Genomic DNA, 18,924 nt, shown 5'->3' with positions numbered 1-18,924 from the left:
CACACTGATTGTACCGGGAAACTTTTAGATAACACTGGAATATTCACACTGACTGTACTGGGAAACTGTTCGATAACATTGCAATATTCACACTGACTGTACTGGGTACCTGCTAGATAACACTGGAATATTCACACTGACTGTACCGGGAACCTGTTAGATAACACTGGATAATGCAGACTGACTCTTCTGGGAACCTGTTAGATAACTCTGGAATATTCAGACTGACTGTACTGGGAAACTGTTAGATACACTGGAATATTCACACTGACTGCACTGGGAACCTGTTAGATAACACTGGAATATTCACACTGACTGCACTGGCAATCTGTCAGATAACACTGGAATATTCACACTGACTGTACTGGGAACCTGTTAGATAACACTGTAATATTCACACTGACTGTACTGGGTACCTGCTAGATAACACTGGAATATACACACTGACTGTACTGGGAGCCTGTTAGATAAAACTGGAATATTCACACTGACTGTACCAGGAACCTGTTAGATAACACTGGAATATTCACACTGACTGTACTAGGAGCCTGTTAGATATAACTGGAATATTCACACTGACTGTACCGGGAACCTGTTAGATAACTCTGGAATATTCACACTGACTGTACCGGGAACCTGTTGATAACACTGGAATATTCACAATGACTGCACTGGGAACCTGTTGGATAACACTGGAATATTCACACTGACTGTACTGGGAACCTGTTAGATAACACTGGAATATTCACACTGACTGTACCAGGAACCTGTTAGATAACACTGGAATATTCACACTGACTGCACTGGGAACCTGTTGGATAACTCTGTAATATTCACACTGACTGTACTGGGAACCTGTTAGATAACACTGGAATATTCACACTGACTGTACTGGGAACCTGTTAGATAACACTGGAATATTCACACTGACTGTACCGGTAAACTGTATGATAACAGTGGAATGTTCACACTCACTGTACTGGGAACCTGTTAGATAACATTGGAATATTCACACTGACTGTACTGGGAACCTGTTAGATAACACAGGAATATTCACACTGACTGTACTGGGAACCTGTTAGATAACACTGGAATATTCACACTGACTGTACCAGGAACCTGTTAGATAACACTGGAATATTCACACTGACTGTACTAGGAGCCTGTTAGATATAACTGGAATATTCACACTGACTGTACCTGGAACCTGTTAGATAACTCTGGAATATTCACACTCACTGCACCGGGAACCTGTTGATAACACTGAAATATTCACACTGACTGTACTGGGATCCTGTTAGATAGCACTGGAATATTCACACTGACTATACCGGGAACCTGTTGATAACAGCGGAATATTCACACTGACTGTACCGGGAACCTGTTAGATAACACTGGAATATTCACACTGACTGTACTGGGAGCCTGTTAGATAAAACTGGAATATTCACACTGATTGTACCGGGAAACTTTTAGATAACACTGGAATATTCACACTGACTGTACTGGGAAACTGTTCGATAACATTGCAATATTCACACTGACTGTACTGGGTACCTGCTAGATAACACTGGAATATTCACACTGACTGTACCGGGAACCTGTTAGATAACACTGGATAATGCAGACTGACTCTTCTGGGAACCTGTTAGATAACTCTGGAATATTCAGACTGACTGTACTGGGAAACTGTTAGATACACTGGAATATTCACACTGACTGCACTGGGAACCTGTTAGATAACACTGGAATATTCACACTGACTGCACTGGCAATCTGTCAGATAACACTGGAATATTCACACTGACTGTACTGGGAACCTGTTAGATAACACTGTAATATTCACACTGACTGTACTGGGTACCTGCTAGATAACACTGGAATATACACACTGACTGTACTGGGAGCCTGTTAGATAAAACTGGAATATTCACACTGACTGTACCAGGAACCTGTTAGATAACACTGGAATATTCACACTGACTGTACTAGGAGCCTGTTAGATATAACTGGAATATTCACACTGACTGTACCGGGAACCTGTTAGATAACTCTGGAATATTCACACTGACTGTACCGGGAACCTGTTGATAACACTGGAATATTCACAATGACTGCACTGGGAACCTGTTGGATAACACTGGAATATTCACACTGACTGTACTGGGAACCTGTTAGATAACACTGGAATATTCACACTGACTGTACCAGGAACCTGTTAGATAACACTGGAATATTCACACTGACTGCACTGGGAACCTGTTGGATAACTCTGTAATATTCACACTGACTGTACTGGGAACCTGTTAGATAACACTGGAATATTCACACTGACTGTACTGGGATCCTGTTAGATAACACTGGAATATTCACACTGACTGTACTGGGAACCTGTTAGATAACACTGGAATATTCACACTGACTGTACCGGTAAACTGTATGATAACAGTGGAATGTTCACACTCACTGTACTGGGAACCTGTTAGATAACATTGGAATATTCACACTGACTGTACTGGGAACCTGTTAGATAACACAGGAATATTCACACTGACTGTACTGGGAACCTGTTAGATAACACTGGAATATTCACACTGACTGTACCGGGAACCTGTTGGATAACACTGGAATATTCACACTGACTGCACCAGGAACCTGTTAGATACAACTGGAATATTCAAACTGACTGTACTGGGAACCTGTTGGATAATACTGGAATATTCACACTGACTGTACTGGGAACCTGTTAGATAACACTGGAATATTCACACTGACTGTACTTTGAACCTGTTAGATAACACTGGAATATTCACACTGACTGTACTGGGAACCTGTAAGATAACACTGGAAAATTCACACTGACTGTACTGGGAACCTGTTAGATAACACTGGAATATTCACACTGACTGCACCAGGAACCTGTTAGATAAAACTGGAATATTCAAACTGACTGTACTGGGAACCTGTTAGATAATACTGGAATATTCACACTGACTGTACTGGGAACCTGTTAGATAACACTGGAATATTCACACTGACTTCACTGGGAACCTGTTAGATAATACTGGAATATTCACACTGACTGTGCTGGGAACCTGTTAGATAACACTGGAATATTCACACTGACTGTACTGGGAACCTGTTAGATAACACTGGAATATTCACACTGACTGTACTGGGAACCTGTTAGATAACACTGGAATATTCACACTGACTGTACTGGGAACCTGTTAGATAACACTGGAATATTCACAATGACTGTACTGGGAAACTGTTAGATAACACTGGAGTATTCACGCTGACTGAACTGGGAACCTGTTAGATAACACTGGATATTCACACTGACTGCACTGGGAACCTGTTAGATAACACTGGAATATTCACACTGACTGTACTGGGATCCTGTTAGATAGCACTGGAATATTCACACTGACTGTACCGGGAACCTGTTGATAACACTGGAATATTCACACTGACTGTACCGGGAACCTGTTAGATAACACTGGAATATTCACACTGACTGTACTGGGAAACTGTTAGATAACACTGCAATATTCACACTGACTGTACTGGGTACCTGCTAGATAACACTGGAATATTCACACTGACTGTACCGGGAACCTGTTAGATAACACTGGAATATTCACACTGACTGTACTGGGAGACTGTTAGATAACACTGGAATATTCAGACTGACTGTACTGGGAAACTGTTAGTTACACTGGAATATTCACACTGACTGCACTGGGAACCTGTTAGATAACACTGGAATATTCACACTGACTGCACTGGGTATCTGTCAGATAACACTGGAATATTCACACTGACTGTACCGGGAACCTGTTAGATAACACTGGAATATTCACACTGACTGCACTGCGAATCTGTTAGATAACACTGGAATATTCACACTGACTGTACTGGGAGCCTGTTAGATAACACTGGAATATTCACACTGACTGTACTGGGAACCTGTTAGATAACACTGTAATATTCACACTGACTGTACTGGGTACCTGCTAGATAACACTGGAATATACACACTGACTGTACTGGGAGCCTGTTAGATGAAACTGGAATATTCACACTGACTGTACCAGGAACCTGTTAGATAAAACTGGAATATTCACACTGACTGTACTAGGAGCCTGTTAGATATAACTGGAATATTCACACTGACTGTACCGGGAACCTGTTAGATAACTCTGGAATATTCACACTGACTGTACCGGGAACCTGTTGATAACACTGGAATATTCACACTGACTGTACTGGGATCCTGTTAGATAGCACTGGAATATTCACACTGACTGTACCGGGAACCTGTTGATAACACTGGAATATTCACACTGACTGTACCGGGAACCTGTTAGATAACACTGGAATATTCACACTGACTGTACTGGGAGCCTGTTAGATAAAACTGGAATATTCACACTGATTGTACCGGGAAACTTTTAGATAACACTGGAATATTCACACTGACTGTACTGGGAAACTGTTAGATAACACTGCAATATTCACACTGACTGTACTGGGTACCTGCTAGATAACTCTGGAATATTCACACTGACTGTACCGGGAACCTGTTAGATAACACTGGATAATGCACACTGACTCTACTGGGAACCTGTTAGATAACACTGGAATATTCAGACTGACTGTACTGGGAAACTGTTAGATACACTGGAATATTCACACTGACTGCACTGGGAACCTGTTAGATAACACTGGAATATTCACACTGACTGCACTGGGAATCTGTCAGATAACACTGGAATATTCACACTGACTGTACCGGGAACCTGTTAGATAACACTGGAATAATCAAACTGACTGCACTGCGAATCTGTTAGATAACACTGGAATATTCACACTGACTGTACTGGGAGCCTGTTAGATAACACTGGAATATTCACACTGACTGTACTGGGAACCTGTTAGATAACACTGGAATATTCACACTGACTGCACCAGGAACCTGTTAGATAAAACTGGAATATTCAAACTGACTGTACTGGGAACCTGTTATATAATACTGGAATATTCACACTGACTGTACTGGGAACCTGTCAGATAACACTGGAATATTCACACTGACTTCACTGGGAACCTGTTAGTTAACACTGGAATATTCACACTGACTGTACTGGGAACCTGTTAGATAACACTGGAATATTCACACTGACTGCACTGGGAACCTGTTAGATAACACTGGAATATTCACACTGACTGTACTGGGTACCTGTTAGATAACACTGGAATATTCACACTGACTTTACTGGGAAGCTGTTAGATAACACTGGAATATTCACACTGACTGTACTGGGAACCTCTTAGATAACACTGGAATATTCACACTGACTGTACCGGGAACCTGTTAGATAACACTGTAATATTCACAATGACTGTACCGGGAACCTGTTAGATAACACTGGAATATTCACACTGACTGCACTGGGAACCTGTTAGAAAACAATGGAATATTCACACTGACTGTACTGGGAACCTGTTAGATAACACTGGAATATTCACACTGACTGTACCGGGAACCTGTTAGATAGCACTGGAATATTCACACTGACTGTACTGGGAACCTGTTAGATATCACTGGAATATTCACACTGACTGTACCGGGAACCTGTTAGATAACACTGGAATATGCACACTGACTGTACCGGGAACCTGTTAGATAACACTGGAATATTCACACTGACTGTCCTGGGAACCTGTTAGATAACACTGGAATATTCACACTGACTGTACTGGTTACCTGCTAGATGACACTGGAATATTCACACTGACTGTACCGGGAGCCTGTTAGATAAAACTGGAATATTCACACTGACTGTACTGGGAACCTGTTGGCTAACACTGGAATATTCACACTGACTGTACTGGGAACCTGTTAGATAACACTGGAATATTCATACTGACTGTACTGGGAACCTGTTAGATAACACTGGAATATTCACACTGACTGTACCAGGAAGCTGTTAGATAACACTGGAATATTCACACTGACTGCACTGGGAACCTGTTGGATAACACTGTAATATTCACACTGACTGTACTGGGAACCTGTTAGATAACACTGGAATATTCACACTGACTGTACTGGGAACCTGTTAGATAACACTGGAATATTCACACTGACTGTACTGGGAATCTGTTAGATAAAACTGGAATATTCACACTGACTGTACCGGGAACCTGTTAGATAACACTGGAATATTCAAACTGACTGCACTGCGAATCTGTTAGATAACACTGGAATATTCACACTGACTGTACTGGGAGCCTGTTAGATAACACTGGAATATTCACACTGACTGTACTGGGAACCTGTTAGATAACATTGGAATATTCACACTGACTGCACCAGGAACCTGTTAGATAAAACTGAAATATTCAAACTGACTGTACTGGGAACCTGTTATATAATACTGGAATATTCACACTGACTGTACTGGGAACCTGTTAGATAACACTGGAATATTCACACTGACTTCACTGGGAACCTGTTAGATAACACTGGAATATTCACACTGACTGTACTGGGAACCTGTTAGATAACACTGGAATATTCACACTGACTGCACTGGGAACCTGTTAGATAACACTGGAATATTCACACTGACTGTACTGGGTACCTGTTAGATAACAGTGGAATATTCACACTGACTTTACTGGGAACCTGTTAGATAACACTGCAATATTCACACTGACTGTACTGGGAACCTCTTAGATAACACTGGAATATTCACACTGACTGTACCGGGAACCTGTTAGATAACACTGTAATATTCACAATGACTGTACCGGGAACCTGTTAGACAACACTGGAATATTCACACTGACTGCACTGGGAACCTGTTAGAAAACAATGGAATATTCACACTGACTGTACTGGGAACCTGTTAGATAACACTGGAATATTCACACTGACTGTACCGGGAACCTGTTAGATAACACTGGAATATTCACACTGACTGTACTGGGAACCTGTTAGATATCACTGGAATATTCACACTGACTGTACCGGGAACCTGTTAGATAACACTGGAATATGCACACTGACTGTACCGGGAACCTGTTAGATAACACTGGAATATTCACACTGACTGTCCTGGGAACCTGTTAGATAACACTGTAATATTCACACTGACTGTACTGGTTACCTGCTAGATGACACTGGAATATTCACACTGACTGTACTGGGAACCTGTTGGCTAACACTGGAATATTCACACTGACTGTACTGGGAACCTGTTAGATAAAACTGGAATATTCATACTGACTGTACTGGGAACCTGTTAGATAACACTGGAATATTCACACTGACTGTACCAGGAAGCTGTTAGATAACACTGGAATATTCACACTGACTGCACTGGGAACCTGTTGGGTAACACTGTAATATTCACACTGACTGTACTGGGAACCTGTTAGATAACACTGGAATATTCACACTGACTGTACTGGGAACCTGTTAGATAACACTGGAATATTCACACTGACTGTACTGGGAATCTGTTAGATAAAACTGGAATATTCACACTGACTGTACTGGGAACCTGTTAGATAACACAGGAATATTCACACTGACTGTACTGGGAACCTGTTAGATAATACTGGAATATTCACACTGACTGTACCGGGAACCTGTTCGATAACACTGGAATATACACACTGACTGTACTGGGAACCTATTAGATAACACTGGAATATTCACACTGACTGTATCGGGAAACTGTTAGATCACACTGGAATATTCACACTGACTGTACTGGGAACCTGTTAGATAACACTGGACTATTCACACTGACTGTACTGGGAACCTGTTAGATAACACTGGAATATTCACACTGACTGTACTGGGAACCTGTTAGATAACACTGGAATATTCACACTGACTGCACCAGGAACCTGTTAGATAAAACTGGAATATTCAAACTGACTGTACTGGGAACCTGTTATATAATACTGGAATATTCACACTGACTGTACTGGGAACCTGTTAGATAACACTGGAATATTCACACTGACTTCACTGGGAACCTGTTAGATAACACTGGAATATTCACACTGACTGTACTGGGAACCTGTTAGATAACACTGGAATATTCACACTGACTGCACTGGGAACCTGTTCGATAACACTGGAATATTCACACTGACTGTACTGGGTACCTGTTAGATAACACTGGAATATTCACACTGACTTTACTGGGAACCTGTTAGATAACACTGGAATATTCACACTGACTGTACTGGGAACCTCTTAGATAACACTGGAATATTCACACTGACTGTACCGGGAACCTGTTGGATAACACTGTAATATTCACAATGACTGTACCGGGAACCTGTTAGATAACACTGGAATATTCACACTGACTGCACTGGGAACCTGCTAGAAAACAATGGAATATTCACACTGACTGTACTGGGAACCTGTTAGATAACACTGGAATATTCACACTGACTGTACCAGGAACCTGTTAGATAACACTGGAATATTCACACTGACTGTACTGGGAACCTGTTAGATATCACTGGAATATTCACACTGACTGTACCGGGAACCTGTTAGATAACACTGGAATATGCACACTGACTGTACCGGGAACCTGTTAGATAACACTGGAATATTCACACTGACTGTCCTGGGAACCTGTTAGATAACACTGTAATATTCACACTGACTGTACTGGTTACCTGCTAGATGACACTGGAATATTCACACTGACTGTACTGGGAGCCTGTTAGATAAAACTGGAATATTCACACTGACTGTACCGGGAACCTGTAGATAACACTGGAATATTCACACTGACTGTACTGGGAACCTGTTGGCTAACACTGGAATATTCACACTGACTGTACTGGGAACCTGTTAGATAACACTGGAATATTCACACTGACTGTACCAGGAACCTGTTAGATAACACTGGAATATTCACACTGACTGCACTGGGAACCTGTTGGATAACACTGTAATATTCACACTGACTTTACTGGGAACCTGTTAGATAACACAGGAATATTCACACTGACTGTACTGGGAACCTGTTAGATAACACTGGAATAATCACACTGACTGTACTGGGAACCTGTTAGATAACACTGGAATATTCACACTGACTGTACTGGGAACCTTTTAGATAACACTGGAATATTCACACTGACTGTACTGGGAACCTGATAGATAACACTGGAATATTCACACTGACTGGACCGGGAACCTGTTAGATAACACTGGAATATTCACACTGACTGTACCGGGAAACTGTTAGATAACACTGGAATATTCACACTGACTGTACTGGGTACCTGTTAGATAACACTGGAATATTCACACTGACTGTACCGGGAAACTGTTAGATATCACTGGAATATTCACACTGACTGTACTGGGAACCTGTTAGATAACACTGGAATATTCACACTGACTGTACCGGGAACCTGTTAGATAACACTGGAATATTCACACTGACTGCACTGGGAACCTGTTAGATAACACTGGAATATTCACACTGACTGCACTGGGAACCTGTTAGATAACACTTGAATATTCACACTGACTGCACTGGGAACCTGTTAGATAACACTGGAATATTCACACTGACTGCACTGGCAACCTGTTAGATAACACTTGAATATTCTCACTGACTGCACTGGGAACCTGTTAGATAACACTGGAATATTCACACTGACTGTACTGGGAACCTGTTAGATAACACTGGAATATTCACACTGACTGTACTGGGAACCTGTTAGATAACACTGGAATATTCACACTGACTGTACTGGGAACCTGTTAGATAACACTGGAATATTCACACTGACTTTACTGGGAACCTGTTAGATAACACTGGAATATTCACACTGACTGTACTGGGAACCTGTTAGATAACACTGGAATATTCACACTGACTGTACTGGGAACCTGTTAGATAACACTGGAATATTCACACTGGCTGCACCGGGACCCTGTTAGATAACACTGGAATATTCACACTGACTGAACCGGGAACCTGTTAGATAACACTGTAATATTCACACTGACTGTTCCGGGAACCTGTTAGATAACACTGTAATATTCAGACTGACTATACCGGGAACCTGTTAGATAACACTGGAATATTCACACTGACTGTACTGGGAACCTGTTGGCTAACACTGGAATATTCACACTGACTGTACTGGGAACCTGTTAGATAAAACTGGAATATTCATACTGACTGTACTGGGAACCTGTTAGATAACACTGGAATATTCACACTGACTGTACCAGGAAGCTGTTAGATAACACTGGAATATTCACACTGACTGCACTGGGAACCTGTTGGATAATACTGTAATATTCACACTGACTGTACTGGGAACCTGTTAGATAACACTGGAATATTCACACTGACTGTACTGGGAACCTGTTAGATAACACTGGAATATTCACACTGACTGTACTGGGAATCTGTTAGATAAAACTGGAATATTCACACTGACTGTACTGGGAACCTGTTAGATAACACAGGAATATTCACACTGACTGTACTGGGAACCTGTTAGATAATACTGGAATATTCACACTGACTGTACCGGGAACCTGTTCGATAACACTGGAATATACACACTGACTGTACTGGGAACCTATTAGATAACACTGGAATATTCACACTGACTGTATCGGGAAACTGTTAGATCACACTGGAATATTCACACTGACTGTACTGGGAACCTGTTAGATAACACTGGACTATTCACACTGACTGTACTGGGAACCTGTTAGATAACACTGGAATATTCACACTGACTGTACTGGGAACCTGTTAGATAACACTGGAATATTCACACTGACTGCACCAGGAACCTGTTAGATAAAACTGGAATATTCAAACTGACTGTACTGGGAACCTGTTATATAATACTGGAATATTCACACTGACTGTACTGGGAACCTGTTAGATAACACTGGAATATTCACACTGACTTCACTGGGAACCTGTTAGATAACACTGGAATATTCACACTGACTGTACTGGGAACCTGTTAGATAACACTGGAATATTCACACTGACTGCACTGGGAACCTGTTCGATAACACTGGAATATTCACACTGACTGTACTGGGTACCTGTTAGATAACACTGGAATATTCACACTGACTTTACTGGGAACCTGTTAGATAACACTGGAATATTCACACTGACTGTACTGGGAACCTCTTAGATAACACTGGAATATTCACACTGACTGTACCGGGAACCTGTTGGATAACACTGTAATATTCACAATGACTGTACCGGGAACCTGTTAGATAACACTGGAATATTCACACTGACTGCACTGGGAACCTGCTAGAAAACAATGGAATATTCACACTGACTGTACTGGGAACCTGTTAGATAACACTGGAATATTCACACTGACTGTACCAGGAACCTGTTAGATAACACTGGAATATTCACACTGACTGTACTGGGAACCTGTTAGATATCACTGGAATATTCACACTGACTGTACCGGGAACCTGTTAGATAACACTGGAATATGCACACTGACTGTACCGGGAACCTGTTAGATAACACTGGAATATTCACACTGACTGTCCTGGGAACCTGTTAGATAACACTGTAATATTCACACTGACTGTACTGGTTACCTGCTAGATGACACTGGAATATTCACACTGACTGTACTGGGAGCCTGTTAGATAAAACTGGAATATTCACACTGACTGTACCGGGAACCTGTAGATAACACTGGAATATTCACACTGACTGTACTGGGAACCTGTTGGCTAACACTGGAATATTCACACTGACTGTACTGGGAACCTGTTAGATAACACTGGAATATTCACACTGACTGTACCAGGAACCTGTTAGATAACACTGGAATATTCACACTGACTGCACTGGGAACCTGTTGGATAACACTGTAATATTCACACTGACTTTACTGGGAACCTGTTAGATAACACAGGAATATTCACACTGACTGTACTGGGAACCTGTTAGATAACACTGGAATAATCACACTGACTGTACTGGGAACCTGTTAGATAACACTGGAATATTCACACTGACTGTACTGGGAACCTTTTAGATAACACTGGAATATTCACACTGACTGTACTGGGAACCTGATAGATAACACTGGAATATTCACACTGACTGGACCGGGAACCTGTTAGATAACACTGGAATATTCACACTGACTGTACCGGGAAACTGTTAGATAACACTGGAATATTCACACTGACTGTACTGGGTACCTGTTAGATAACACTGGAATATTCACACTGACTGTACCGGGAAACTGTTAGATATCACTGGAATATTCACACTGACTGTACTGGGAACCTGTTAGATAACACTGGAATATTCACACTGACTGTACCGGGAACCTGTTAGATAACACTGGAATATTCACACTGACTGCACTGGGAACCTGTTAGATAACACTGGAATATTCACACTGACTGCACTGGGAACCTGTTAGATAACACTTGAATATTCACACTGACTGCACTGGGAACCTGTTAGATAACACTGGAATATTCACACTGACTGCACTGGCAACCTGTTAGATAACACTTGAATATTCTCACTGACTGCACTGGGAACCTGTTAGATAACACTGGAATATTCACACTGACTGTACTGGGAACCTGTTAGATAACACTGGAATATTCACACTGACTGTACTGGGAACCTGTTAGATAACACTGGAATATTCACACTGACTGTACTGGGAACCTGTTAGATAACACTGGAATATTCACACTGACTTTACTGGGAACCTGTTAGATAACACTGGAATATTCACACTGACTGTACTGGGAACCTGTTAGATAACACTGGAATATTCACACTGACTGTACTGGGAACCTGTTAGATAACACTGGAATATTCACACTGGCTGCACCGGGACCCTGTTAGATAACACTGGAATATTCACACTGACTGAACCGGGAACCTGTTAGATAACACTGTAATATTCACACTGACTGTTCCGGGAACCTGTTAGATAACACTGTAATATTCAGACTGACTATACCGGGAACCTGTTAGATAACACTGGAATATTCACACTGACTGTACCAGGAACCTGTTAGATAACACTGTAATATTCACACTGACTGTACCGGGAACCTGTGAGAAAGCACTGGAATATTCACACTGACTGTACCGGGAACCTGTTAGATAAAACTGGAATATTCACACTGACTGCACCGGGAACCTGTTAGATAACACTGGAATATTCACACTGACTGTACTGGGAACCTGTTAGAAAACACTGGAATATTCACACTGACTGTGCTGGGAGCATGTTAGATAACACTGGAATATGCACACTGACTGTACCGGGAACCTGTTAGATAACACTGGAATATTCACACTGGCTGTACTGGGAACCTGTTAGATAACACTGTAATATTCACACTGACTGTACTGGGTACCTGCTAGATAACACTGGAATATTCACACTGGCTGTACTGGGAACCTGTTAGATAACACTGGAATATTCACACTGACTGTACCAGGAACCTGTTAGATAACACTGGAATATTCACACTGACTGCACTGGGAACCTGTTGGATAACACTGTAATATTCACACTGACTTTACTGGGAACCTGTTAGATAACACAGGAATATTCACACTGACTGTACTGGGAACCTGTTAGATAACACTGGAATAATCACACTGACTGTACTGGGAACCTGTTAGATAACACTGGAATATTCACACTGACTGTACTGGGAACCTTTTAGATAACACTGGAATATTCACACTGACTGTACTGGGAACCTGATAGATAACACTGGAATATTCACACTGACTGGACCGGGAACCTGTTAGATAACACTGGAATATTCACACTGACTGTACCGGGAAACTGTTAGATAACACTGGAATATTCACACTGACTGTACTGGGTACCTGTTAGATAACACTGGAATATTCACACTGACTGTACCGGGAAACTGTTAGATATCACTGGAATATTCACACTGACTGTAATGGGAACCTGTTAGATAACACTGGAATATTCACACTGACTGTACCGGGAACCTGTTAGATAACACTGGAATATTCACACTGACTGCACTGGGAACCTGTTAGATAACACTGGAATATTCACACTGACTGCACTGGGAACCTGTTAGATAACACTTGAATATTCACACTGACTGCACTGGGAACCTGTTAGATAACACTGGAATATTCACACTGACTGCACTGGCAACCTGTTAGATAACACTTGAATATTCTCACTGACTGCACTGGGAACCTGTTAGATAACACTGGAATATTCACACTGACTGTACTGGGAACCTGTTAGATAACACTGGAATATTCACACTGACTGTACTGGGAACCTGTTAGATAACACTGGAATATTCACACTGACTGTACTGGGAACCTGTTAGATAACACTGGAATATTCACACTGACTTTACTGGGAACCTGTTAGATAACACTGGAATATTCACACTGACTGTACTGGGAACCTGTTAGATAACACTGGAATATTCACACTGACTGTACTGGGAACCTGTTAGATAACACTGGAATATTCACACTGGCTGCACCGGGACCCTGTTAGATAACACTGGAATATTTACACTGACTGAACCGGGAACCTGTTAGATAACACTGTAATATTCACACTGACTGTTCCGGGAACCTGTTAGATAACACTGTAATATTCAGACTGACTATACCGGGAACCTGTTAGATAACACTGGAATATTCACACTGACTGTACCAGGAACCTGTTAGATAACACTGTAATATTCACACTGACTGTACCGGGAACCTGTGAGAAAGCACTGGAATATTCACACTGACTGTACCGGGAACCTGTTAGATAAAACTGGAATATTCACACTGACTGCACCGGGAACCTGTTAGATAACACTGGAATATTCACACTGACTGTACTGGGAACCTGTTAGAAAACACTGGAATATTCACACTGACTGTGCTGGGAGCATGTTAGATAACACTGGAATATGCACACTGACTGTACCGGGAACCTGTTAGATAACACTGGAATATTCACACTGGCTGTACTGGGAACCTGTTAGATAACACTGTAATATTCACACTGACTGTACTGGGTACCTGCTAGATAACACTGGAATATTCACACTGACTGTACTGGGAGCCTGTTAGATAACACTGGAATATTCACACTGACTGTACTGGGAGCCTGTTAGATAACACTGGAATATTCACACTGACTTTACTGGGAACCTGTTAGATAACACTGGAATATTCACACTGACTGTACTGGGAACCTCTTAGTTAACACTGGAATATTCACACTGACTGTACCGGGAACCTGTTGGATAACACTGTAATATTCACAATGACTGTACCTGGAACCTGTTAGATAACACTGGAATATTCACACTGACTGCACTGGGAACCTGTTAGAAAACAATGGAATATTCACACTGACTGTACTGGGAACCTGTTAGATAACACTGGAATATTCACACTGACTGTACCAGGAACCTGTTAGATAACACTGGAATATTCACACTGACTGTACTGGGAACCTGTTAGATATCACTGGAATATTCACACTGACTGTACCGGGAACCTGTTAGATAACACTGGAATATGCACACTGACTGTACCGGGAACCTGTTAGATAACACTGGAATATTCACACTGACTGTCCTGGGAACCTGTTAGATAACACTGTAATATTCACACTGACTGTACTGGTTACCTGCTAGATGACACTGGAATATTCACACTGACTGTACTGGGAGCCTGTTAGATAAAACTGGAATATTCACACTGACTGTACCGGGAACCTGTAGATAACACTGGAATATTCACACTGACTGTACTGGGAACCTGTTGGCTAACACTGGAATATTCACACTGACTGTACTGGGAACCTGTTAGATAACACTGGAATATTCACACTGACTGTACCAGGAACCTGTTAGATAACACTGGAATATTCACACTGACTGCACTGGGAACCTGTTGGATAACACTGTAATATTCACACTGACTTTACTGGGAACCTGTTAGATAACACAGGAATATTCACACTGACTGTACTGGGAACCTGTTAGATAACACTGGAATAATCACACTGACTGTACTGGGAACCTGTTAGATAACACTGGAATATTCACACTGACTGTACTGGGAACCTTTTAGATAACACTGGAATATTCACACTGACTGTACTGGGAACCTGATAGATAACACTGGAATATTCACACTGACTGGACCGGGAACCTGTTAGATAACACTGGAATATTCACACTGACTGTACCGGGAAACTGTTAGATAACACTGGAATATTCACACTGACTGTACTGGGTACCTGTTAGATAACACTGGAATATTCACACTGACTGTACCGGGAAACTGTTAGATATCACTGGAATATTCACACTGACTGTACTGGGAACCTGTTAGATAACACTGGAATATTCACACTGACTGTACCGGGAACCTGTTAGATAACACTGGAATATTCACACTGACTGCACTGGGAACCTGTTAGATAACACTGGAATATTCACACTGACTGCACTGGGAACCTGTTAGATAACACTTGAATATTCACACTGACTGCACTGGGAACCTGTTAGATAACACTGGAATATTCACACTGACTGCACTGGCAACCTGTTAGATAACACTTGAATATTCTCACTGACTGCACTGGGAACCTGTTAGATAACACTGGAATATTCACACTGACTGTACTGGGAACCTGTTAGATAACACTGGAATATTCACACTGACTGTACTGGGAACCTGTTAGATAACACTGGAATATTCACACTGACTGTACTGGGAACCTGTTAGATAACACTGGAATATTCACACTGACTTTACTGGGAACCTGTTAGATAACACTGGAATATTCACACTGACTGTACTGGGAACCTGTTAGATAACACTGGAATATTCACACTGACTGTACTGGGAACCTGTTAGATAACACTGGAATATTCACACTGGCTGCACCGGGACCCTGTTAGATAACACTGGAATATTCACACTGACTGAACCGGGAACCTGTTAGATAACACTGTAATATTCACACTGACTGTTCCGGGAACCTGTTAGATAACACTGTAATATTCAGACTGACTATACCGGGAACCTGTTAGATAACACTGGAATATTCACACTGACTGTACCAGGAACCTGTTAGATAACACTGTAATATTCACACTGACTGTACCGGGAACCTGTGAGAAAGCACTGGAATATTCACACTGACTGTACCGGGAACCTGTTAGATAAAACTGGAATATTCACACTGACTGCACCGGGAACCTGTTAGATAACACTGGAATATTCACACTGACTGTACTGGGAACCTGTTAGAAAACACTGGAATATTCACACTGACTGTGCTGGGAGCATGTTAGATAACACTGGAATATGCACACTGACTGTACCGGGAACCTGTTAGATAACACTGGAATATTCACACTGGCTGTACTGGGAACCTGTTAGATAACACTGTAATATTCACACTGACTGTACTGGGTACCTGCTAGATAACACTGGAATATTCACACTGACTGTACTGGGAACCTGTTAGATAACACTGGAATATTCACACTGACTGTACCAGGAACCTGTTAGATAACACTGGAATATTCACACTGACTGCACTGGGAACCTGTTGGATAACACTGTAATATTCACACTGACTGTACTGGGAACCTGTTAGATAACACTGGAATATTCACACTGACTGTACCAGGAACCTGTTAGATAACACTGGAATATTCACACTGACTGCACTGGGAACCTGTTGGATAACACTGTAATATTCACACTGACTGTACTGGGAACCTGTTAGATAACACAGGAATATTCACACTGACTGTACTGGGAACCTGTTAGATAACACTGGAATATTCACACTGACTGTACCGGGAACCTGTTAGATAACACTGGAATATTCACACTGACTGTACTGGGAGCCTGTTAGATAAAACTGGAATATTCACACTGACTGTACCGGGAACCTGCATATAACACTGGAATATTCACACTGACTGGACTGGCAACCTGTTAGTTAACACTGGAATATTCACACTGACTGCACCAGGAACCTGTTAGATAAAGCTGGAATATTCAAACTGACTGTACTGGGAACCTGTTAGATAATACTGGAATATTCACACTGACTGTACTGGGAACCTGTTAGATAACACTGGAATATTCACACTGACTTCACTGGGAACCTGTTAGATAACACTGGAATATTCACACTGACTGTACTGGGAACCTGTGAGATAACACTGGAATATTCACACTGACTGTACTGGGAACCTGTTAGATAACACTGGAATATTCACACTGACTGTACTGGGAACCTGTTAGATAACACTGGAATATTCACACTGACTGTGCTGGGAGCATGTTAGATAACACTGGAATATGCACACTGACTGTACCGGGAACCTGCTAGATAACACTGGAATATTCACACTGACTGTACTGGGAGCCTGTTAGATAACACTGGAATATTCAGACTGACTGTACTGGGAGCCTGTTGGATAAAACTGGAATATTCACACTGACAGTACCGGGAACCTGTAGATAACACTGGAATATTCACACTGACTGCACTGGAAACCTGTTGGCTAACACTGGAATATTCACACTGACTGGACTGGCACCCTGTTAGATAACACTGGAATATTCACACTGACTGCACCAGGAACCTGTTAGATAAAACTGGAATATTCAAACAGACTGTACTGGGAACCTATTAGATAATACTGGAATATTCACACTGACTGTACTGGGAACCTGTTAGATAACACTGGAATATTCACACTGACTTCACTGGGAACCTGTTAGATAACACTGGAATATTCACACTGACTGTACTGGGAAC

This window comes from Somniosus microcephalus, chromosome 3 (genome assembly GCF_052327205.1).
Source record: "Somniosus microcephalus isolate GS21.2 chromosome 3, FLI_Smic_1.0, whole genome shotgun sequence".
Taxonomy (NCBI): domain Eukaryota; kingdom Metazoa; phylum Chordata; class Chondrichthyes; order Squaliformes; family Somniosidae; genus Somniosus; species Somniosus microcephalus.
This window is presented reverse-complemented; position numbering follows the sequence as displayed.